This window comes from Acomys minous (assembly GCF_964271855.1).
Source record: "Acomys minous genome assembly, chromosome: 7".
NCBI classification, from domain to species: domain Eukaryota; kingdom Metazoa; phylum Chordata; class Mammalia; order Rodentia; family Muridae; genus Acomys; species Acomys minous.
Genome location: NC_140488.1, coordinates 102,221,675 through 102,249,035, shown reverse-complemented (window position 1 = coordinate 102,249,035; position 27,361 = coordinate 102,221,675). Strand labels below are relative to the sequence as shown.

At 40.9% G+C, this 27,361-nt stretch overlaps 1 pseudogene across 1 annotated transcript; it reads left to right on the top strand.

The window, feature by feature from the left end:
• Positions 1–224: 224 nt before the first annotated feature.
• LOC311602032 (ubinuclein-1-like) lies at positions 225–27,059 on the top strand (annotated as a pseudogene). Its single transcript has 3 exons — positions 225–293; positions 22,939–23,665; positions 23,976–27,059. The product of its transcript is annotated as a ubinuclein-1-like (transcript).
• Positions 27,060–27,361: the final 302 nt, after the last annotated feature.

Here is a 27,361-nt window from a genome sequence, read left to right as displayed (position 1 = left end):
CTCAGAAAAAAGCCTTGCTGATTCCTGGGCTTTAACCAACCTCTGAATTCATCACTCACGCTTTGCTTAGTTTGAACCTTTGTTTAATACTTCAGGATATTAGTAACCCTCCAATGTTACCCACACAATTATTTCATGTATACAGCCCAGGCCCTGGAAGCTTACCATTCACACACTTGGCTATTTGGCACTGATGTTCATCAGGAATTACTCAAATGGAAGTAATGTCCAAAATCAGCCTAATCTATATGTCAGAGTCATTCCTTGGCATTCTCTTTCCTGGGATAGTGAAGGTGAGTAATGAAAATCACATGGAAAACAAAAAACTCTTTCCTTTTTTTTTCTCTTCTAGAAAGTCCAAATATTGGCGACTGCCACCATAAGAGAAATGTTACTGTACACATTCTCAAGTTTCCATGACCATCAGGGCTAGGCTGAGTGTTCCAAGCAACGGCAAGGTTCCAGTGGTTACGGATCAAATGCTAGAGTGAAGTCTTTAAAAATGAGTTTGTTATTAATGTCATTCATCAAATACCCACTGTAACTTATTAGAACCCTGTGAAAATTTGCTTTTGTTGTCTACTTGAGCACATCAGAAATTAACCTAAAAGCACTGGTCATACATGTAGGGGGCAGTTTTCTTTATTAAGTACTTTGAAATACAAAGAGTCACTTTTTAACCAGATCTTTGGTGTGAGTAGACATTTCATTAATAGAGATCATTTGAGATGAGAAGATCCAGCCTTAATTTGGACCACATCATTGGCTGGCAGCCTATATAAAGAACATGGAAGGAAGCTTGTTATGTTTGTCTGCTCGCTCTCACTCTCACTACAAACCCATTCCCTCACTGGCACTGAAGCTTACTTTCTGATTGTAGAATGTGCTTAAGCCTAGTTGAGACATGTAGACTTTTTGACAGAACAACTACTTCACACTTTGTCCTTTTGTAGACAGCCATTGTTTGACCTGCTGGCCCACACCCTGTAATCCACTCTAAAATACTGCCTTCATCCATTATAGATAGATAGATATTGACAGATGGAGATTGATCAGACATTCAGTCATACATTCATTTGTACAGCATGCATACATACATGCATACATACAAATTGCATAGAGAAAAAGAGAAATAAATTCTGATACCCTTAAGAATCCTGATGAATAAAGATTTTGCTGCAAGAAGTTAATCTAGAGCAATAAATGCATAAGTAGTATTCTTTTTTGAGATACCTGAGAAGACTTCCCAATTTGCCACACCTATAGTTATTGGACTCTCCTCCAGTTACTGAAGCCTCTCACGGAATCTCAGAGAGAACTAGAAGCTCATGGTTTGAACTATTTTAACAAACTTAAACAGAGAAATACAACTGATTATCCTGATCCACCAATTGTGAGGGACAAGAGATTTGGTGAATCTGCATATGAAGCATTTAGAAATTTGTGGAATGCAAAAACAAATGATGATGATGATGATGATGATGATGATGATGATGATGATGAAGATGATGGCTTGTTGGTTGGTTTTGGCCTCATCAGAGTGGAACATGGGGAAGAAATACATCCAAAACCTGTCTGATTCTTGGAGTAAATATCAGTGAATGTTATAAGTTCCCCGAAGCTTAGGCTGATGACATCTTGTGTGTGAATACCACAGGGAGGTACTTCCCTAGGAGGGTGAATTCCAGAAGCAAGAAACTTCTTCAGCAGTGTCCTGGGTTAAGCTTCCATTTCATTGGGTCTAGAGTAAATTGCTCTTCTTTTCACTATAGAGTAGATTCAGAGTCCTGAGCATTTCCTAATACACAGCCTGATTTCAATCCTACTTTAAAATTTCCTCCACTAACCAGATTAGTTTACTTGATCTTTATTTAACTTTAGTATATGTTACCTATCAAGAAAATCATTCATTTCATTTAGACTTTCCAATTTTGTGGAGAATGTGTTTTTGAAGTAAGACCTGTTGATCTTTGGATTTTCTCATTGTCTATTTTTATTTGCCCCCTTTACTGTTTGATTTTGTTAATTTGGATATTCTCTTTCTGTCTTTCAGTTAGTTTGGCTAAAGGTTTCTCTCCCTTGTTCATTGTCTTATAGAACCAACTCTTGGTATCATTGATTCTTCGCACTTATATCTTTATAATTTATTGATTTCAGCCCTGACTTTGATTATTTCCTGCAGGCTACTCCTCTTATGTGTGTTTGCTTCTCTTTCTTCTAGAGATTTCAGGTCTTCTGTAAAGTCATTAGTATGATATCTCATTAATTTTTTTACTAAGGCACATGATGCTATGAATGTTCCTCTTGGTTAATGGTTTTCATTGTATTCTATAAATTTGGGTATATTGTACACTAATTTTGTTGTATTCTAGAAAGTCTTCAATTTCTTTCTTCCTTGACCCAGTATTCATTGCATGGAGAGTTGTCCAGTTTCCATGAGTTTCAAGATTTTCTGTTGTTCCTGTGGTTGTTGAACACCAGCTTAATCCATGGTGGCCTGATAAGTTATATGTGGTTATTTCAAACTTTCTTATATATGTTGAAGCTTTCTTGGTGACTGCTTATGTGGTCAGTATTGGAGAATGTTCCATGAGGTGCTGAGAAAAAGGAATACCCTTTTGTGTTTGTTTGGAATGTGCTGTAGATATCTGTTAATTTCAATTGTGTAATAATGACTGTTAGTGCCATTATTTATATTACGCTTCTGTCTGTATGATCTTCCCATTGTTAAGAGTGGGGTGTAGAACTCTTTCTCACACACACAATAATAGTGTTTGATCTTTTTTTGGCATTACTAATAGAAAAGATTAATGATTCAAATACCACCTTTAAAAAGCATTTAGAGATATAGATTGTTAACAATGACTACAATTTTTAGAAAGAATTTGGGTAAAGTAGTCTGGCCTGGCATCTACTTTACCCAAATTCTTCTGCCAGAACATGGAAACAGCTTAAGTGTTCATCAGTAGAAGAATGGATAAAGAAACTGTGGTACATATACACTATGGAATACTACTCAGCTATTAAAAACAAGGAATTCCCAAAATTTGTGATAAATGGATTGAGCTAGAAATGATCATAATGAGTGAGTTAACCCAGAAGCAGAAAGACTCAAAGGGCATATACTCACTTATATCTGCATATTAGCCCAAGGGGCATGTCCCACAAAAGCCTTCACTTACCAGTAAACTGGGACAGAGGGGAGGACATCCTACTGGGACTCTAGATGAGAGAAGCATGGGAAAATGGCAAAGTAGAAGGATCCAGAGGGTCCTAGAAGCCTACAAGTAGAACATTATGATAGGCAGATTTGGGCCCAGGAGTCCCGCTCAAACTAAGGCACCAGCCAAGGACAATACAGGCGGTAAACTTTAAAACCCTACCCAGATCTAGCCAATGGACAGGACATTCCCCACAGTTGAGTGGAGAGTGGGATATGACTTTCTCACATACTCTGGTGCCTCACCTTTGACCATGTCCCCTGGAGGGGGAGACCTGGTAGCACTCAGAGGAAGGACAGCAGGTTACCAAGAAGAGACTTGATACCCTATGAGCATATAAAGGGGGAGGTAATCCCCCTCAGGAACAGTCATAGGGGAGGGGAATAAGGGGAAAATGGCAAGGAGGGAAGAATGGGAGAATACAAGGGATGGGATAACCATTGAGATGTAACAAAAATAAATTAATAAAAAAAGAAAAAAGAGAAAAAAAAGAATTTGGAAAAATGTATTGTTTCATGAGGTTAAGTTAAGATATTTTTGTCAGTGTTCCTGATGTAGAAAATCTTGAGGAACAATTTGAAATTCAGAAAAGTACACAATTTTTCTTTTTAATGTATATTTTATTTATTATATTTTTTCATTACATCCTGATTGTTATCCCCTCCCTTGTATGTTCCCATCCCCACCTTCCTTCCCTCTTCTGTCCCAATTCTCTTCCCCAGACCTCTGATAAGGGGGTCCTCCCACATCACTGCCTGGCTACAGCCTATAAGACCTCATCAGGATAGCCTGCATCCCCTTCCTCTGTGTGCCTACAAACACCTGTCTTGCCAAGAGGCAGTGACCAAATCGTGGACACCAGAGTGCGTTTAAGAGGTCCAACAGCAGTCCTCACCCCCAAGACCACGTAGAGAATTGGTTAAAAATTAACAGGTGGCATTGATTCTCTATCCTTGCTTGGTGCTTCACTTTATGCAGGAACCCCTGTGTCCAGATCCGCATGCCCTGTGGAGCTTCTGCTCCCTCTCAGACATTCCATCCCCCCACTCGTCCCTAAAACTTCCAGTGCTCTGCCCAGAGTTCCAGCATCCATCCCAATCCACCACTAGTTGGAGTCTCTCAGAGGAGATCAAGTTTTGGCTAATATCCACTAATAAATGAGTATGTACCATGCCTGTCCTTCTAGTTCAGTATTACATCATTCAGGATGATCATATCTAGTTTCTTCCATTTACCTGCAAATTTCAAGATTTTCTTGTCTTTAGTAGCGGAATACTATTCCATTGTATGAGTGTACCACAGTTTCTTTTTCCATTCTTTGGTTAAGTGACATCTAAGTTATTTCTACATTCTGGCTATTATGAATAAGGTTGCTATGAACATAATTGGGCAAATCTCCTTGTTGTATGGTTTAGCATCTTTCAGCTATATGCCCAGGTGTTGTATAGCTGGGTCTTGACGTAGCACTCTTCCCAATTTTCTGAGAAAGTGCCACATTAGTATCCAAACTGGATGTACAGGAGTGTTTGCCTTTCTCCACATCCTTGCCAACATGGGATGTCACATGAATTTTTTATTTTAGCTGTTCTGGTATATGTTAAGATGGAATCTCAGACCCATTGTAATTTGCATGTCCCTGATAACTAAAAACATTAAACATTTCTTTAAGGGTTCCTCTGTTGAGAATCCTTTGGTTAGCTCTGTACCCAGGTTAAAATAGGATAATTTAGTTTGATATTGTTTAATTTTTTGAGGTTTTTATATATTTTTGGACATAAGTCCTTTGTTCTGTTCAGGATGTTCTCTCTTGTACCTGTGAGCTCAAGGCTCTTCTCAAATTGCTCTTCTAAAAGATTTAAAGTGACTGGTTTTATGTTGATGTCTTTAATCCACTTGGAATTTGTTTTGTGCAGGGTAATAGACATGGATCTATTTGCCTTTTTTCTACATGTATACATCCAGTTTAAACAGCATCATATGTTGAAGATGTTATCATTTTTTCATTGTATGGATTTGGCCCCCAGGGTAGACTTCCTAGGCTGAGGTCAGATGTTAGTGGAGGAGGGCTCCCTGTTTTGAGGACTAGTGGAGGGAAGGAGGCACCATTAGGGAAGGTGGGAGGCTATGAGGGAGGAAGGTATATTTGGGATGTAAAGTAAACAAAGAAAAATTAAAAAACAAAATATTTTCAAAAAGTCATAGAAAAAAACTTCCCCAACCTAAAAACAGATGCCTGTAAACATATAAGAAGCATACAGAACACCAATTAGTTTTGACCAGAGAACAAAATCTTCCCACCATATAATAGTGAAAACATTAAATCCAGGGAACAAAGAAAGAAAACCTGCAGGGGAAAAAGACCTACTAACATACAAAACAGACCTGTCAGATTGTACTTGACTTCTCAAAAGAGACTGTAAAAGCTGGAAGGCCATGGACAGATGTCTGGCAGCCCCTAGGAAACCACAGATGCCAACATAGACTACTATACTTATCAAAGCCTGATAAGGAAACAACATATTACAAGAGAAAAAGAAATTTAAACAATATCTACCAACAAATCCTGCCCTACAGGAAATACCATAAGGAATACTCCAACCTAAGAAGGCTACCTACATCCAAGAAAACAAAGGAAATCAATAATTCTCCACTAACAAAAACAAAAAAAGGGAAGCACACAAACACTAACACCACAAACATCAAAAATAATTAAATAACACAGGAACTAATAATTATTGGTCATTAATATCTTTTAATATCAATAGACTCAATTCTGCAATAAAAAGTTATAGGCCTACAGAATGGATGTGTAAACAGGACTGAACATTCTTCGGCATACAACAAACATACCTCAGCAACAAAGATAGACATTCTATCAAAGGAAAGCAATGGAAAAAAAATTCCAAAAAACTGACCCAAGAAGCAATCTGGAATAGCCATTGTAATATCTAATAAAATAGCCTTTAAAGCAACATTTGTCAAAAGAGATGGGGAACAACATTTCATACTCATCAAGAAAAATCAACAAAGATATCATCCCAATTCTGAACATCTATGCCTCAAATGCAAGGGCACCCTCATTCCTGAAAGAAACATTACCCAAATTTAAGTCACATCCAGAACTCCACACATTTATAGTAGGAGACTTCAAATCACCTCCCTTCTCTTACCAATGGAAAAGTCACAGAGACAGAGACTGAATAGAGAAAGAATGAAATTGACCAATGTGAAGAATCAGATGGACCTAACTGATATCTATAGGACTTTCTATCCAAACATAAAACAATATACCTTATCAGCACCTCACAGACCCATATCTAAAACTGACCACATAGTCTGTCACAAAGCAAGACTCACCACATACAAGAAAGTTGAAATAACCTCCTGTATCTTATCAGACCACCATGGATTGTAGTTGGACTTGAACAATAACAGAAAGCCTACAATCTCAAGGAAACTGAACAACTCTCTACTCAATGACCATTGGGTCAGGGGAGAAATCATGAAGGAGATTAAAGACATCCTTAAACTAAATGAAAATGAAGGCACAATATACCAAACTTATGGAGCACAAGAAAGCAGTGCTAAAAAAAATTTCCAAGCACCAAGTGCCTTCTTTCATAAGCAAATTGGGACGTTCTCATATAGGAGCATAAGAGCACACTTGAATCCTCTATAACAAAAAGAAGGAAACATACCTGAGAGGAGTAGACAGCAAAAAATAATCAAGCTTAGGACTAAAATCAATAAATTGGGAACAAAAACAATATAAATAATCAATGAAAAAAGGTGGTTCTTTGAGAAGATCAGCAAGATAGATAAACCCTTAGCCAAGCTAACTACAAGGAAGAAAGACAGTATCCAAATTAACAAAATCAGAATTAAAAGGGAGGACTAAAACAGACACTGAGGAAATCCAAAGAATTATTAGGCCTTACTTCAAAAACATTTAGGGCACTAAATTAGAAAATCTAAATGAATAGGACAATTTCTTGATAAAATCTGTTTGTCAAAGTTAAATCAAGATGACTTTAACAATATAACCTTAAAGAAGTACAAGAAGTCATTAAAATGTCCCAACCCAAAAAAAGCCTAGGGCCAGATGGTTTCAGTGTAGAATTCTGCCAGGCTTTCAAAGAAGACCTAATAACAATATTCCTTAAACTATTACGCAATTTAAAATTGGAAGGAGAATTGTCAAATTCATTCTATGAGGCCACAGTCACCCTGATGCTTAAATCACACTAAGACGAACAAAGAAGGAGAATTTCAGACCAATATCTCTTATCCAGAACGATGCAAAAATACTCAATAAAATACTGACAAACCAAACCCAAGAATACATCAAAATCATCATCCACTATGATCAAGTAGGCTTTATCTGAGAGATGGAATGGTATTTAAAAATACAAAAGTCCAACAACATGTAAACAAATTGAGAAAAAACCCCACATGATCAGCAATCACTTTAGAGGCTGAAAATCTTTTGGAAAAATCCAACAACCCTTTTATTAAAAGTCTTAAGAAATATCATGGATAGAAGGAACTTAGAAATAATAAAGGCAATATGCACTAAGCCTATGGCCAGAATCAAAATAAATGGAGAAAAACTGGAAGAAATTCCACTATGGACACTTCATACTCATCAAAGGTAAAGTCAACCAAGAAGACATCATGATTTTGAACATCTATGCTCCGAATACAAGGGCTCCATCATTTGTAAAAGAGTTATTAACAAAGCTTGCCCCACTCATCGATACCCACACATTAATAGTGGGAGACTTCAACACCCCACTTTCACTCAAGGATAGGACTTTGATTCAAAAACTAAGCCAGGAAATAACCTCATTAACCAATGTCATGAATCAAATGGATCTAACAGATATCTACAGAACTTCCACCCAAATGCAAAGGAGTATACCATTTTCTCAGCACCCCATGGAACGTTCTCTAAAATTGATCACATAGTTGGTCACGAAGCAAACCTCAACAGATACAAGAAGACTGAAATAATACCTTGTATCCTATCAGATCACCATGGTCTAAGGCTGGACTTCAACAACAATAGAAATAACAAAAAGCATACCAACACACGGAAACTAAACAACTTTCTACTTAATGACACATGGGACACGGAAGAAATAAGGGAAGAAATAAAAGACTTCCTGAAATTCAATGAAAATGATGGAACAACATACCCAAATTTGTGGGACACATTGAAAGCAGTGCTAAGAGGAAAATTCATAGCACTAAGTGCCTTTAAAAAGAAAATGGAAGCATCCCACATAAACAACTTAACAAGACATCTGGAAGCTCTAGGAAAAAAAGAAGCAGAAACACCCAAGAGGAGTAGATGCCTGGAAATAATCAAGCTCGGGGCTGAAATCAATAAATTAGAAACAAAGAGAACAATCCAAAGAATCAACAAAACCAAGAGCTGGTTCTTCGAGAAAATTAACAAGATAGACAAACCGTTAGCCAATCTAACTAAAAGACAAAAAAACACTATCCAAATTAACAAAATCAGAAGTGAAAAGGGAGACAGAACAACAGACACAGAAGAGATACAAAGAATCATAAGAACCTACTTCAAAGACATTTATGCCACAATATTTGAAAATTTAAGGGAGATGGACAAATTCCATTTACCAAAATTGAACCAAGACCAGATAAACAAATTAAATAGCTCTTTTTCGCCTATAGAAATAGAAGCAACTATTGATAGTCTCCCAACCAAAAAAAGCCCAGGGCCAGATGGTTTCAGCGCAGAATTCTACCAGTCCTTCAAAGAGGAGCTAATACCAATACTATTCAAACTATTCCGAAAGATAGAAATGGACGGAATATTACCAAACTCCTTCTATGAGGCCACAGTCACACTGATACCTAAACCCCACAAAGACCCAACAAAAAAAGAGAATTTCAGACCAATTTCTCTTATGAACATTGATGCAAAAATACTCAACAAAATACTCGCAAAGCGAATACAACAGCATATCAAAGACATCATTCACTATGACCAGGTAGGCTTCATTCCAGGCATGCAGGGATGGTTTCACATATGGAAATCCATCAATGTAATCCACCATATAAACAAACTGAAAGAGAAAAACCACATGATCATCTCTTTAGATGCAGAAAAAGCATTTGACAAAATCCAACACTCATTTATGTTTAAAGTTCTGGAGAGATCGGGAATACAAGGCACTTTTCTAAACATAATAAAGGCTATATACAGCAAACCAATAGCCAACATTAAACTAAATGGAGAGATACTTAAGGAAATCACTCTAAAATTGGGGACCAGACAAGGCTGCCCACTTCCCCACATTTCTTCAATATAGTTCTTGAAGTTCTAGCCAGAGCAATAAGACATCAAAAGGAGATCAAGGGGATCCAAATGGGAAAGGAAGAAGTAAAATTATCCCTATTTGCAGATGATATGATAGTGTATATAAGTGACCCCCAAAATTCCACCAGAGAACTCCTACAGCTGATAAACACCTTCAGCAAATTCGCAGGATACAAAATAAACTCAAAAAAGTCAATAGCTTTCCTATATACAAATGACAAACAGGCAGAGGAAGAAATTAGGAAAATTATTCCCTTCACGATAGCCACAAGCAATATAAAATATCTAGGAATAACCCTAACCAAGCAAGTGATGGACTTATTTGAAAAAAACTTTAAAACTCTGAAGAAAGATATTGAAAATGACATCAAAAGATGGCGGGATCTACCTTGTTCGTGGATCGGAAGAATCAACATAGTAAAAATGGCCATCTTACCAAAAGCAATTTACAGATTCAATGCAATCCCTATCAGAATACCTACAAAATATTTTGAAGATATTGAAAGAACAATTTTCAACTTCATATGGAGAAACAAAAAGCCCAGAATAGCAAAAACAATCCTATACAATAAAAGATCCTCTGGAGGAATCTCCATACCTGATCTCAAGTTGTACTATAGAGCAACATTAATTACAACAGCATGGTACTGGCACAGCAATAGGCTAGTGGATCAATGGGATCAAACTGAAGACCCAGAGATGAATCCACACACATTTGCCCACTTGATTTTTGACAAAGAAGTCAAATCCATTCAATGGATAAATGACAGCATCTTCAACAAATGGTGCTGGTCTAACTGGATGTCTACATGTAGAAAAATGCAATTAGACCTCTATTTGTCACCATGCACAAAACTCAAGTCCAAGTGGATTAAAGACCTCAACCTAAAACCAGAGACATTAATTCAGTTGGAGGAAAAAGTGGGGAAGAGTCTGGAACACATTGGCACAGGAGACAACTTCCTGAACAGAACACCAACAGCCCAGGCCTTAACATCAACAATTAATAAATGGGACCTCATGAGACTGAGAAGCTTCTGTAAGGCAGGTGACACTGTCAAGAGAACAAAGCAACAGCCTACAGACTGGGAAAAGATCTTCACCAACCCTTCATCTGACAAAGGTCTAATATCCAAAATATATAAAGAACTCAAGAAATTAAACACCACCAAACCAAATAGCCCAATAGAAAAATGGGGCTCAGAACTAAACAGAGAATTCTCAACAGAGGAACATCAAATGGCTGAGAAACAATTAAAGAAATGCTCGACCTCCTTAGTCATCAGAGAAATCCAAATCAAAACGACACTGAGATTCCATCTTACACCCATCAGAATGGCTAAGATCAATAACTCAACTGACACCACATGCTGGCGAGGGTGTGGAGAAAGAGTAACACTCCTTCATTGCTGGTGGGAATGCAAACTAGCACAACCACTTTGGAAAGCCATCTGGCGCTTTCTCAGAAAAATGGGAATAGGGCTTCCTCAAGACCCAGCTATTCCACTCCTTGGAATATACCCAGAAGATGCACTACCACACAACAGGGACATATGCTCAACCATGTTCATAGCTGCCTTATTCATAATAGCCAGAACTTGGAAACAACCTACATGTCCCTCAGTAGAAGAATGGATAAAGAAACTGTGGTACATCTACACTATGGAATACTACTCAGCTATTAAAAACAAGGAATTTATGAAATTTGTGGACAAATGGATTGAACTAGAAATTGTCATAATGAGTGAGTTCACACAGAAGCAAAAAGAGCTAAATGGTATATACTCACCTATATCGAGACACTAGTCCAAGGTGTACGTCCCTATGAAAAACTGTACCTACCAGGAAAGTGGGTAAGAGGGGAGGACATCCTATTGAGACTTTAGGTGTGAGAAGCCTGGGAGAATGAGGAAAAAGAAGGATCCAGCGGGTCCTGGAAAACTACAGGCGAGTCTGGGCCCTGGGGTCCTCTGCAAACTATGGCAACAGCCAAGGAAAATATAGGCAGTAAACCTCGAACCCCTACCCGGACTAGCCGATGGACAGGACATTCTCCACTGTTGAGCAGAGAAGGAGATCTGACTTTCACACAAACTCTGGTGCCCCATATTTGAACCTGTCCTTTGGATGGAGATGCCTGGTGGCACTCAGAGGAAGGATAATAGGTCACCAAGGAGAGACTTGATACCCTATGAGCATATACAGGGGGAGGAAGTCCCCCTCAGACACAGACATAGGGGAGGGGAGTAGGGGGGAAATGGGAGGAAGGGAGGAATGGGAGGATACAAGGGATGGGCTAACAACTGAGATGGAATATGAATAAATTAATAAAAAAAGCAGTTTTGACCACACACACAAAAAAGATAATTATAAGATAAGGTCAAGGCAAAACCCACTAGAGCTACACATGGCTTAGGACATGAACTCTTTTTGTAAATGGGCTTTCTGGTGGGATTCCTAAGGGAATTCCTATTTCTGGGAAGGAATACAGGGCTTCAGGGCTTGTTGGATATGCTAGAATTCTTTCTTCTCTCCTGGCAAAAGATCTCAACCAGATTCCTCTCTCTTCTTGTGTCCCCATAAATTTCCTGTCTTTCTAACCAGCAACAGGACACGGAAGAAACGTGGAAGTTTAAATTCACACTGTGGCTAGACTTGTAGATAAACATTTCTTCTGCCGGGTTCCAGGGATTCCAACAGCCATGCTTAGGACCTGCATAAACAGTGATCATGGGAACAATCTTTATCCCTCAAGAAGAAATTCCACTATTCAAATAACTCAGCTGGGACGGCAGCGAGCGAATGGAGACACTGAGAATAAGAGCCTCTTGCTAAAATTCCCAATAAGTAATGTCATCAGTCATGTTGGATTAAAAACAAAAACAGAATAAAGGGAACATAAGTTACACACACACACACACACACACACACACACACACACACACACACACACAAAGAAATTCCACTAAAGTCAGGGACAAGAAAATGCTGCCTACTATCTCCATATCTCTACAATATAGTACCTGAAGACATACATAGACCAGTAAGAGAAGTAAAGTAGATTAAGAGGATACAAAGTAGAAAGGAAGAAATCAAAGTATCGCTATTTGCATGTAATAAGATAGTATACATAATCAACCAAAAAAATTGACTGGAGGCCTCCCACAGCTGAGAAATACTTTCAGCAAAGACCTGGATACAAAAGTAACTTAAAAAATCAGTAGCCATTCTGTATACAAGTAATAAATGGGCTGGGGAAGAAATTACAAAAACAAAAATTTTCACAATTGCCATAAATAAAATAAATATTTCATTGTGATACTAACCAAGTAAGAGAAAGACCTGTATGACAAGAACTTCAAGTCTGTAAAGAAATAAAATGAAGAAGGTATGAAAAAATGGAAAGATCTTTTGTGCTCATGGATTTGAAAGATTAACATAGTAAAAATGGCCATCTTACCAACAGTAATCTACAGAGTAATGAAATTCCTATCAAAATTTCAACACAATTCTTTAGAAATCTTGAAAGTATAATTCTCGACTCTGTATGAAAAAACAAAAACAACAACAACAACAAAATAGAATAGCTAGGAAAAAATCTTACAAAGTAAAAGACCTTCTGGAGATATCTCTATCCCTGATCTCACCTTGTAGTACAGAGCAATAGTATTGAAAACTGCATGTTATTGGCATATAAAGCGACAGGTTGATCAATGGGAATGAATTGAAGACCCACAAATAAATCTACACACCTACAGACACCTGAATTTTGAAAAGAGGCCATATAATGTAAAGAGGAACACATTTTCATCAAATGGTGCTGGTCTACCTGGAGGTCTGCATGTAGAAAAACTCAATATATCTATATTCATTGCCCTGAGAAAACCTGAAATACAAGTGTATCAAAGACCTCAACATAAAACTAGGTACACTAAACTAATAGAAGAGAAAGTTGGGAATAAATAGCCTTGAACTCATTGACACAGAGATAACTTACTAAGTAGAACACCAACACCTCAAGATCCAAAATCAACAATAAAAGAGACATCATAAAACTGGAAAACTTCTGTAAGGCAAAGGGCATTGTCAGTAGGGGAAAATGGCAGCCAAAAGAATGGGAAATGAACTTCCTCAATCCTATGTCTGACAGAGAGGTGATATCCAAACTATATAATGATCTCAAGAAATTAAGCACCAGCAAACCAAAGAATCCAATTAAAACTGAAGTACAGAACTAAACAGAATTTTCAACAGAGGAATCTTGAATAGCTGAGAAACATGTAAATGTTCAACATCCTTAGTCATCAGGGAAATACAAATCAAAATGACCCTAAGATTCCACCGTGCTCCCTTCAGAATGGCTGAGTTTAAAAACTCACTCGACAGCACATACTGGAGAGGATGTAGAGCAAAGAGAACACTCCTCTATTTCTGGAGTGAATGAAAATATATAAAACCACTTTGAAAATCAATCTGCCAGTTTCACGGAAAATTGGGAATAGCTCTACCATTCCTGGGCATATACGGACAAGATGCTCCACCATAACATAAGGATGCCAGATCCATTAAGTTCATAGCAGCTTTATTAATAACATTTAGAAACTTCAAACAACCTAGATGTCTCTTAACCAAAAAATGGATAAGGAAAATGTGGTCGATTTATGCAATGGAATACTTCTCAGCTATCAAAAACAAGGGCATATTGAAATTTGCAGGAAAATGGGTGGAACTAGAAAATATTATCCTGATTATGGTACCTAAACCCAGAAAGACATGCATGATATGTACTCACTTACAATTGGATATTAGCCATAAAGCACAGGATAATCATGCCACAATCCAAAGACACAAAGAAGTTAAGTTACAAGGAGGACCCAAGGGATAATGTTTGAATCACACTCGAGAGGGAAAATAAAATAGACATTGGAGGTGGATAGATGTAGGGAACTGGGTAAGACAGTGGTTGGGTAGAGGAGAAGAGATCAGGAGTAGCAGTAGGGAGATCAGGGGAGAGAGGCCTGTATGAGAGAAGGGAAATTGGAACTGGTCACATCTCTGGGACCTGTCAGAAACCTAGGATAGGAGATGCACAGGGAGTCTATAAGAACCACCCTAGCCGAGATTCCAAGAAGTGGGAGATATGGAGCTTATTGTGGCCACCTCCTATAATCAAGCATGATTTATGTAAAGGGGATAGAAAAGTACTCAGCACAGGGTACCACAGAGTTTTCTCAGAGGCTCTTATTCTATATTAACTAAAAAGAATGAAGAAAAAGTTTTATCAAGAAAATTTGCTCAACCATGTTCATAGCAGCCTTATTCATAATAGCCAGAACATGGAAACAGCCTAAATGTCCCTCAGTAGAAGCATGGATAAAGAAACTGTGGTACGTTTACACTATGGAATACTACTCAGCTATTAAAAACAAGGAATTCCTGAGATTTGTGGACAAATGGATTGAACTAGAAATGATCATAATGAGTGAGTTAACCCAGAAGCAGAAAGACTCACATGGTATATATTCACTTATATCTGCATACTAGCCCAAGGGGCATGTCCCATGAAAGTCTTCACTTACCAGTAAACTGGGACAGAGGGGAGGACATCCTTTTGAGACTCTAGATGAGAGAAGCATGGGAGAATGGCAAAGTAGAAGGATACAGAGGGTCCTAGAAACCTACAAGAAGAACATTATGATAGGCAGATTTGGGCTCAGGGGTCCCGCTCAAACTATGGAACCAGCCAAGGATAATACAGGCAGTAAACTTTGAACCCATACCCAGATCTAGCCAATGGACAGGACTTTCTCCACAGTTGAGTGGATATTGGGGTCTGACTTCCACACGTACTCTGATGTCTCATATTTGACCATGTCCCCTGGAGGGGGAGACCTGGTGGCACTCAAAGGAAGGAAAGCAGGCTACCAAGAAGAGACTTGATACCCTATGAGCATATACAGGGGGAGAAAGTCCCCCTCAGTCACAGTCATAGGGGAGGGGAGTAAGGGGAAAATGGGAGGGAGGGAGGGAGGAATGGGAGGATACAAGGAATGGGATAACCATTGAGATGTAATATGAATAAATTAATAAAGTAAAATTTAAAAAATAACCACACACAAAAAAGAAAAAGTTTTATAATATAATTGATACTTTCTTTGTAACCTCAAACTGCAGCCTGACAGTAAAAAGAAACTGACTGAGGAAATTACATTGCTTGCTTATACTTTGTTAATCTATATTGAGTTGCTTAGTTACAAATGTATGTAGTCTCATGGAAATAATTTTTTCACTCATAATATGTAAAACATTTGATATGTGAGGGTATTGGGAAACATTTTTATATATGCATTGTAATCAGTTGCTTAAAAAAATAGAATGTAAACCCATTATGATTTATGTACTGCTTGAAATCTTTTGTTGGTGTTCAAATCTGATAAACACCTCAGAAATCATACATACCCACTACACTGAATATTCAGTTTCATTTGATTCATTCAAGCAGCCCATGTCACCCCATGCTACATTCTTTGCTAATATATACACATTCTGTGTCTAACTAACATACAGAGAGTCTAATAGGCCTGTGAACTTCCTTTTTTTCCTTGCAACAGTCAGTTTGACAAGAACCATGATAAATCTCCCCAAATCCCATTCAGAATGCACTTGTTTTGTTTTTTTGTTTTGTTTTGTTTCATTTTGTTTTTAAAATACATTTATTTTAAAACCAACTACATACACCAGGGAAAACCACATGACAATCATGAGTTCTATAAATGTTACATTCATAGTGGTTTGGCTATTTGTATTTGTCCAGCTTGATGTAAATATCTTTCCTGTCTTGGTGGGTCTGAATTTCTGAAGGAAATTCAGTATCTAACCTCTCTCAACTCTAATAACTTTACTTCTTTATCTTGATCTAAAACGATCTTATCCCCTAACCAACTAAACTTGATTGTAAAACTATACTATCCAGCCCTCATTTCCTCTCAGAGACTTGAGAAGGAATAAAACTTAAATTCCTGAGTGAATGCACAGTGCAGGTTAGCAGCTTCCAAAATGAACATATTGAATTAGATGATTTACTGCCTGAACAGTCACCCAAAACTCTCTATAACATTGGAACCCCAACTTTGGCTTTCTGGCCCAATATCTCTGCCAGACTTATTCGCAGAGCAGGAACTGCTGGGGACTTGCTTAGCCTGTCTTGGCAGAGCGCAGCCATTGACTCTGCATGCATCTAAGCTGCCCACACATCTTTTCTTCTAGGGTTGCAGTGAGAGTTGCTTTTATACCATGCCTTTACAAGTTTAATACTATTGGGAAGTTTAGGCAGACACAGCTGTTGGAGGAATTGTTCTGTGCACTACAGGATGCCATGTAACATCCCTGGTTTCTGTATCTACCTACTAGACTAAAAAACATTCCCTCTATTCCAAGGACCTATTTTCTGACATAATCCAGTCAACAGTCTCCTAGGATCAAGTATTGATCTCCATCCCTTCCTGGGAACCACTTCTCTAGGCTAAAGAGGCTCAAACACACATACAGAAAATCCTAATCATTTTATTTTATCAATAAAGACTCAGATATTGTGATGAAAACATACTAGCATAGAGTGGCAGAGAAAGCACACAGCTTACGTTCCTATTCATCCAACATACCAGGAGGAAAAAGCCAAAAGGCTTTTCTTCTCCACACTGTCTTAAATACTTTTCAACTCAAAGTGCCTCCTTTATGTTTAATCCCTGTCAGCTAGTCACTTGCTCTTCCTCTTGACCTAGGGGTAAGTTTATTTACTCCTGTTTACAGAAAGGTTTTGGATTAAAATGTGCGCTGGTGCTAAGCCAATCTGAACCCACCTGTTTACAACAAACAGAAAAATTTTGGATTAAAGGTATATGTTAGGGCTTAGCACAACAAAAACAGGTCTTCACAGTTCAAAATCTTGGGGTTAGCCATGGGATCAAATACAGTACAACATGTATGTGTGTGTGTGTGTGTGTGTGTGTGTGTGTGTGTGTGTGTGTGTGTGTCTGTGTGTGTGTGTGTGTCTGAGAGTCTGAGTGTCTTTGTGCCTGTGTGTCTCTGTGTACATGGCTTTTACCACCTTCATTCCATTTTTCTAGTCACTGACTACTCTAAGTAGCAGCCTGCATCAGGAGACATTAGCTCTGGATGTCACCAACATGGTGGCCTGCCTCACTTCACCGTGTGGTGTCAAAGATGGTCTTCAAAATTATTCCAAGGCTTGTTATTTTCATAATGTTTCAAATTTCCTTGCTGTTTTGTGAGAGGGACATTTGGGGACTTAACATTTTCCTTTTTTAAAATTTTTTATTAATTTATTAATATTACATCTCATTTGTTAGCCCATCCCTTGTATCCTCCCATTCCGCCCTTCCTCCTGCTTCCCCCCCCTTCTCCCTTCCCTTATGTCTGTGACTGAGGGTGACCTCCTCCCCCTATATATGCTCATAGGGTATCAAGTCTCTCCTTGGTGACCTATTATCCTTCCTCTGAGTGCCACCAGGCCTCCCCATCCAAGGGACATGGTCCAATATGGGGCACCAGAGTTTGTGTGAAAGTCAGATCTCCTTCTCCGCTCAACAGTGGAGAATGTCCTGTCCATCGGAGAGTCCGGGTAGGGGTTCAAGGTTTACTGCCTATTTTTTCCTTGGCTGTTGCCATAGTTTGCAGAGGACCCCAGGGCCCAGACTCGCCTGTAGTTTTCCAGGACCCGCTGGATCCTTCTTTTTCCTCATCCTCCCAGGCTTCTCACACCTAAAGTCTCAATAGGATGTCCTCCCCTCTTACCCACTATTCTGGTAGGTACAGTTTTTCATAGGGACGTACACCTTGGACTAGTGTCTCGATATAGGTGAGTATATACCATTTAGCTCTTTTTGCTTCTGTGTGAACTCACTCATTATGACAATTTCTAGTTCAATCCATTTGTCCACAAATTTCATAAATTCCTTGTTTTTAATAGCTGAGTAGTATTCCATTGTGTAGATGTACCACAGTTTCTTTATCCATTCTTCTACTGAGGGACACGTAGGCTGTTTCTATGTTCTGGCTATAATGAATAAGGCAGCTATGAACGTGGTTGAGCATATGTTCCTGTTGTGTGGAAATGCATCTTCTGGGTATATTCCAAGGAGTGGAATAGCTGGGTCTTGAGGAAGCCTTATGCCCATTTTTCTGAGAAAGCGCCAGATAGATTTCCAAAGTGGTTGTACTAGTTTGCATTCCCACCAGCAATGAAGGAGTGTTCCTCTCTCCCCACATCCTCGCCAGCATGTGGTGTCAGTTGAGTTATTGATCTTAGCCATTCTGATGGGTGTAAGATGGAATCTCAGTGTCGTTTTGATTTGGATTTCTCTGATGACTAAGGAGGTCGGGCATTTCTTTAAGTGTTTCTCAGCCATTTGACATTCCTCTGTTGAGAATTCTCTGTTTAGTTCTGAGCCCCATTTCTCTATTGGGTTATTTGGTTTAGTGGTGTTTAATCTCTTGTGTTCTTTATATATTTTGGTGGTCACTTGATTTATTATAAAGAAGCCAGATCCATTCAATGGAAAAACGACAGCATCTTCAACAAATGGTGCTGGTCTAACTGGATGTCTATATGTAGAAAAATGCAATTAGGCCCCTATTTGTCACCATGCACAAAACTCAAGTCCAAGTGGATTAAAGACCTCAACCTAAGACCAGAGACATGAACCCAGTTAGAGGAAAAAGTGGGGAAGAGTCTGGAACACATAGGCACAGGAGACAACTTCCTGAACAGAACACCAACAGCCCAGGCCTTAACGTCAACAATTAATAAATGGGACCTCATGAGGCTGAGAAGCTTCTGTAAGGCAGGTGACACTGTCAAGAGAACAAAGCAACAGCCTACAGACTGGGAAAAGATCTTCACCAACCCTTCGTCTGACAAAGGTCTAACATTTTCTTTTGACTATTTCTTTTATTGTGTCTTCTAAACTTGAGATTTTCTCTCCCATCTTTTTTATTCTGCTGATGATGCAGGTATCTGGAGTTCCTGTTCTCTTACCTAGGTTTTCCACCTCCAGGATTTCCCACAGTTACTCTTTTCTTTATTGCTTCTATGTTTGTTTTCAGACTTTGAACAGTTTTATTAATTCTCTCTACCTGTTTGATACTATTTCATTGTGTTTCTATTTTATAAGTTTTAAAAATGCCTTTAATTGGACATAGTTTATCCTGCTTTTAGAAAGGTGTTTTTGTCATTTAATTTTATTTAGTTTTTAACATATACATTTATTTTATTACACATAAATACACCAAACTACATACAGCAGGAAGAGCCATGAGACAATCATCAATAATAAAAATGTTACAATCATAGTGAGTTAGCTATTTGTATTTGTCAAACTTGAAGTAAATATCTTTCCTATCTTGTTGGGTCTAAATTTCTGAATGAAAATCAATATCTATCATATCTGATATCTATTACCTTAATCATTTATCTTGATACAAGATCTTATCCCCTGCACCAGTAAACTTGATTGTAAACCTAAACTATCTGATCTTCAACCCCCGCCTCAGAGACTTGAGAGAGAATAAAACTTAAATGCATGAGTGAACCCATAATGCAGGTTAGCAACTTCCAAAGTGAAAAAAAGTGGCTGAGACAGTTCACTGCCTCGATGGTAACCCAACACACTCTATAATGTTAGAGCCTCGTCTTTGGCCTTGTAGGCCTATATCTCAAGCTGACTTACTCTTGAGGCAGAAAGTATTGAGAACTTGCTTATCCTGTCTTGACAGAGTTTGGCCATCGACTCTGCCTGCATCTAAGCTTGCCCATTTTTTGGGCAGAATTCTGTCTGTGGCAGAAATGAGGACATTTTTGCCAGTTGCTTGTTTGCCACATTTAAAGCTAACTCCATAAGGAGGTTCTTTGATGCTCATCAGCTTCTTTGAGGATGGCTGGGTTTTGCCAGGAGTTAACTTGTCTCGTTGTCAAAGAAACTTTAGAATAATAAAAACATCTTTAAATATCATATTCTGAGGGTCTCTGAGGCTTTAGAAGACCTTAAACATCTATAGAATCATACCTATCTGTTAGACTTAGGATATACATATTCTTGTGATAAAATTAGACTAGTATTTGACATGACCACGATTTGCATCAATGTACAAAATTCTAAACCAATGACTTAGAAAAAAAAATCTTCTTTGTGAGTTATCAATTAAGGCCTTGAGTTAAGGAGTAGGTTCAATCATCTACCTTTTTTCTACCCTCCCTCTCTATTTCTATATACTCCCTTTTTCTTTTCAGCTCCCATCTCCTTACGTATGGATGAAAGGTAAAGTGAAAGAGAGACATGCTGAGTTCAGCCTACTTTTCTCTCTGGATCAGACCAATAATAACTTATAACCACCTTCTGATGAAAATAAGCATTTGTAGAACAAGAGAACAAACAGAAACCTACCCAACCCCCCTTAGAGGGAGTGGGACGTTGTTCTCTTAAGGTTTCTTCAGGCTGATTTGGGGCAAATAATATCTTAGAAGGGGACCAAATGAAATTGGGGAAAGTAGTAAAGGAAGACAGGGATGGCATTTGTGGACCAGTTTCTAAATTTTGAGAGATTCCAGGCCTAATATGAGTCCTGCGTGGGACAGATTGAAGTGCCGGAACAAATGGGATCAGAAGCTTTCTACAGCACTCTCCAGGAAGCTGTCCAATTCTGATGGACATACGCACTTGGGGCTGGAGCAAGGAGGAAGCAGGGTGTCAGCATCCAGCAGGCTGAGAGGAATGAATCCTGTCAGGTCTGATCCAGCACCAGTGTCTGGTTCTTTTGCTCTGAAAACATAATTTCTCACAAGCATTATACAGTTTTAACATGATAATTGTATGAGGTGTGCGGGATGTACAGAGCAATTAAGGCTGGTTCTCTGCTCATTGTATAAGAAGAGGTAAGATATCTGCAAATTTTCCTCCATGCCATGCTAATAATTGCCTCTAGTAATAAGTCACAGAGGATCTGTGGCCAACATGAAGCCTCTGTATGCATATACATTCATATCTCTGCCAGTTTCATAGCTTTTCCCATGTACTGGGATTAGCAATATAAGTCACCTGCTGGTTCTGCTGGTTCATGAATAGACTTCAAGGAAAGGTTTTGGACATTGCTTCTGAGATGAACATGCCTACATGCCTCAATCAACAGGCCTGGAGACAGGAATACACTTTTAAGGGCCTGTAACAGAAGAGTGTAAAGTGGTGAGAGCAAAATGTCTATGTTCTTATTATCTTCCAGCCACCACGTGGTTGCTCACAGTCATCTGTCATGTGATTTGACGCGCTTTTCTAGCCTGCTGGTTACATGCAGACAGAGCATTGTGTAATAAATAAACAAATAGCCCCTCTGCCCTCTGGCTAGTGACAAGGAAGCATCAGCTGTCCAAAGCAGCCATGGTGGAGGAGGCTTGGCTAGACTAGCACTAAAGGGAGCCAGCTGAGCAACCCACCTGTTTCTGGGGGCTCTGAACTCATCTCCAGTATTTCTTGCAGCTTCCTTTATGGCCATTAGCCTGACGCGGGCCCCGGGCCGTCCCTGAGCTGAGGTGCCTGGCGGATGGGTCTCAGAGCCCAGGTGCTGCCCTAACAGACCCCAGCGCCCTGGAAGCCAGTCCAGGTCCAAGGCCAGCACCACAAAGGTCCCATATGCTGGTGAGCCTGCGCACAGGGCGGGAGATCCAGTAGGATGAGGAGCACCCAGCTAGACTGCTGGCTTCTGGAGCAGCTTCCCTGACAAGCATCCTTGGTGTAGCCAGACTTGTTTTCTTGGAAGTGGACTTAGCATATTTCGGCTCCCCCTGCTGGCTGGTGAGAGAAAGCAGCTCTTTGTGGAGAGGCTCCCTACCCAAGGCCTGGGGACCCAGCCATTGGCCAAGGTGCAGGTCCCTCCTCAGGCCAGCTTGCAGGGCTCAGGAGCAGGCCTCTGAGCAGTACCACAGCCCTGCGGTTCAGGGCAGGCTTGAGGACGTTCCCGGAGGACTGGCGGCGGGGGGGGGGGGGGGGGGGGGGCGGAACGGGGGGGCGGGGAGACATCTGCGGTCAGCAATGGCTCTGGGGACAAAGATGTGTGCCCTGGTCCGGTTCAGCTTCCATTGTTAGTCTTTGTAAGTACTGTGACACTTTGTAAGTTGTGACACCTGGAAGACAGATGACAGAGTACTGGGAACTGTAACCTGCCTTGGGGCAGGGCGGCTGCCCTAAATTCCTCAGAAGCCTTTGAAGCCTGACTTTGTACAGCATGAAATTCTCACTCCTAGAACAGAAGGCTAGCAGTCAAAGCTGAACTTAACTTACAACTGCACTTACGAAGGCAGCGCCTGAGCGCTTGGAAGATCACAAATGCTGCCCAGAATTCTTCTACCCAGAGCTGGTGAAGAACATCAGAGGAAGGTGAAAGGCCTTCATCCAGGAGACAAGAAAAAAGACGTTTTGGATACTTTCAATGATGGAGAAATAGAAAGGCATAAGGTGGATGCCCTTGCACAGAAACTTGAAGAAAAATATGGTGGAAAGAAACGCAGGAAAGACCAAATACAGGATTTGATTGATATGGGGTATGGCTATGAAGAGTCAGATTCTTTCATTGATAACTCTGAAGTGTATGATGAACTTGTTCCTGCTTCTTGGACCACAGTGTATGGAGGATTTTACATTAAGTTGGGAACCTTGCAGTTTAGACAAGCTTCAGAATCTGAGGATGACTTCATGAACGAAAAGAAGAAAAATCTCAAAAGAAGCAGAATTTGAAGGAAGGTGGTGAAAAGATAAAGAAGAAGAAGAAGAAAAAAAGATGACACTTACGACAAGGAGAGGAAATCAAAAAAGTCCAAGTTTTCCAAAGCCGGCCTCACAGCCCTCAATGCCAGTAAGGAGAAAAAGAAGAGGAAGTACTCTGGGTGTTTAAGTGTTAGAGAGATGCTAAAGAAGTTTCAGAAGGAGAAAGAGGCTCAGAAAAGGAGGGAAGAGGACCATAAACCAGTGACTGTGTCACCAATAGAAGCTCAGGGCCTGAGGGAACTGGAGGGCACTTCTGACCCCTTGCTCTCACTCCTTTTTTAAAAATATATTTTATTAATTTATTCATATTACATCTCAATGGTTATCCCATCCCTTGTATCCTCCCATTCCTCCCTCCCTCCCATTTTCCCCTTACTCCCCTCCCCTATGACTGTGACTGAGAGGGACCTCCTCCCCCTGTATATGCTCATACTGTAACAAGTCTCTTCTTGGTAGCCTGCTATCCTTCCTCTGAGGGCCACCAGGCCTCCCCATCCAGGGGACGTGGTCAAATATGGGGCACCAGAGTTCGTGTGAAAGTCAGACCCCACTCTCCACTCTACTGTGAAGCTTGCTCTCACTCTTTGGCTCCACTTCTGACAATGAATTGCACCAAGCTGCCGCTGCCATGGGCTCCCTGACAGAGTTGGACTTGGAGCAGCTGCTCAGTGAGTCTCTAAAAGGAAGCCCTTTTCGAGAATGGATGATGGAAGCAATTCCATTGGGGGTGGGTTTGGATCAGGAATTCAGCAGCCCTCTTCCTTCCCTGAAGGTCTACCAACCCCCTGGCGAAGCAAGTTAAGGAGCTGGCTCAGGCTGCCAGAGCCGCTGAGGGGGAGAGCAAACAGAAGTTCTGCACTCAAGATATTAATGGAATCCTGCTAGACATAGTGGTGCAAACCCGGAAACTGACGAGCCAAATCCTTTCTGGAGTGTTTGCTTATCTGCCTTCATTCCTGCTCTGCAGCAAGCATGCTATGGTCAAACCTGCTTGGAAACTTCACCTTTATGAGCAGAGTGGACACCTCAAAGAGCCACTCTAGCAGCTCCAGGATGCCATCGGTAGGGCAACACCTGAGCAGGTGGCCAAGTACCAGGACGAATGCCAAGCACACAAACACACAAGCAAAAGTTGCTAAAGTGTTGGAGGAAGAAAAGACAAGGGGCAGAGAGAATGGTTTTCTTCTGATGAAGAGGAAGAGGAAGAAAAGGGGGGGGGTGGCAGAGAATTATGGGACCCTGGAAGAAATTCCAGTGGAATGATGAAATCAGGGAACTTCTGTGCCACATGGTGAAGATCAAACTGGAGAGCCGTGATCTGGAAAGGAACAGCAAGGCCCAGGCCTGGGAGGACTGTGTGAAAGCTTTTCTGGATGCTGAGGTTAAGCTGCTCCGGCCCAAAGACTGGGTGAAGGCCAGGACTCTATTGAAGGAGATCTGACGAGGCCATGGGCACCTGACCTCACTTCTGGCCAAGAAGAAAGTAATGGCTTCCTCAAAAATCAAAGTGAGGGAATCATCTGCTAAGCCTGACAAAAAAAGTTCCCAACCCATCAGGACAGCTTGGAGGTCCCACTATTTTGCTCTCAGAGCATCAGGGTGGAGGTGAGAGCACCGGGGCACCCAGCAGAGAGCATCCATCCCAGGTCACCTGTGGCCTCACTGACCCTGTTCCTGTGACCCTGGAGGACTCACTGGATGAAGACTTAGTTCATAATCCAGTCCCCTCTGTGGAAGCTGTGTCTAAGAAGCTGGGTGTATTGAACTGTAGAACAGCCAACAGATCCCAAATTCACACTGCCTGCACCCTCTAAAGCACCAACACAAAAAGTTGCTGGTGTTTTGTGTTCAGAAGAGAAATAGAACTTCTGAGCCCAGCTCTTCTGCACCACCACCCACTAATGCTCTTCAGTCACCTCTCAATTTTATGGCTGAACAGGCTCTAGCACTGGGGCAGTCCACTCAAGAGAAAAAGTCAGAGAGTTCTGGCTATATAGAGCTATCCTGCCAGGCTCCCCTTAGCAAAGGTATGCCTGAATTGCAGCAGTCCAAAGCAAAGCACCGCAGTTTGCCTGGGACGTCTCATGGACTCCAGGCGTCAGCTCCCATGCCTGGCCCCCAAGTCAAAGTGTTTCATGCAGTCACTCAACAGCAGAAAAGCTTCACACCCCTGTCCCCCTTTGTCAACAAGCTGCAAGGCCCAAAGGCCACCTCTCCACAGTGTCATCGGTCCCTCTTACAGCTGGTAAAGACAGCAAACAAAGGCCAGGCCTTCCATGCCACTATGCCAGCCTCCTCATGAAATTCACCAACCTCCAGCAGCAGCTCCCATAAGATGACAACCTCATCCTCTACCGCCCTGAGCCTTCCAGCAAAGCAGCATCCAGCCAGTTCTGTGGGGCCATCTCATAAGACTAACCCATTTGCTGGCTCAGTCTCTAAACATGGGGCTGCTTCTAGTAGCCCCTCTTCTGGAGGAGCCCATGTGCAGAGCTCTGTTTCCGGGACCTTGCTCCCCGGCATCCAGCCTCCCTCGACAGGGCAGCCTGCTAGGCCAACTGCCCCAAGTTCTGCTGTGAAAAAAAAAAAAAACAAACCACCTGTTTCTCAGAAGTTGACCCTTGTGGCTCTGCCTCGAGGTCCAAGTGGAAATTCTGGTGGTAGGACCCAGGGAGTGGCAAAGTTACTGAACTCCCTGAAGCCTGCTACGGTTATTAGTATGACATCTTTTACCTCCTTGCCAAAAGGAACTGGTGGGGCAGTGCTGCTGTCCAACACCTCTCCCTTAGGCCTGCTGTCTTCATCATATAAGACCAACAGCCCCAAGCTTCCGGGAGTTATGAACTCAAACTCACTGGGAATCATAACCCCTGTCCCATTTCCACTTCATGAGCTCTCCTTCAGGTGCAGACTCCTCTTCCCAAGCAGGAGTCTCTAAGGATGCCACTGTCACAGGCCCTGCCCCCCTGGGACCTCCCACCATGGCCTCAGCCACAATCCTTCACAGCTTCATGGAAAAGGGCCTGTTGCACCAAGGAAATTGTGACCACTTTGGAGGATGGGATCAAATGATGTAGGTCTAGGAGAAAGCCAAACATGTAGGTCTCAGGTAACGGACATCTGCTGTGCTCTTCCTGCCCACTGCTTTTCTTCTGGAGTAGGCATGAGTTCGAACTGGAGCACTTCTTAGCACTTCTGATGGGCCTCCAACCAAGGGGCAGCTTCTGCTGCTCACAAAGCACTTACTGACTTGGTGCTCTGGGCCTCGTGGCTTTGTCACTGGATGACATCAAGGGGCAGCTCTGGGCTGGGGAGTGTGCCTAGACTGTGTTGGAAAGCACAGTGTGCATGAGCTCCTGTGTCGGGTCTGTTGGCTACTGGGATCTAGATCTACCTAACTCCTGGCATTTGGGTTGAGTATCTCAAAGCTCTCTCCTGGTCAGGGATTCCTTCTGGCCACAGTAGAATCACTGGATGGTTGTGATTCCGTCCCGTCCTCAGGCTGTGTGCTCAGGAGGACAAGAGCCAGGCCAGAGCCACATGTGGGAGACCTTGAAAAGTGCTAAGAACACCAAATGTGTGCTCGTTGTAGGGGCCAGTTTCTCCTCCAAACATGACAGTGAAGCTCTTATAGAGAAAAATATCTTTATAGATTCAACAATCATGGCAGGTTTTTAAAGACACGTATCTTGGGCTGTTGTCTTGATTACCATTGAATGCACTGGATAGAGTGGGACTGCTCTTCACTCCTCACATCATAGGAAGACTTAATTCCAGTGCCCTTTTGGTGGAGTAGACTTTGACAACTTGCACCTATCCATTCAGCCCACTGAGTGGATCTGAGATGGAGATCTTTTTTTTTTTTTTAAAGCTAATCAGTATTTAAGACAGTTTCATTTAACTGGGTTTTTATGACTGCACATCATAACCTGTGCCATCCTGACTTGAAAGTCATC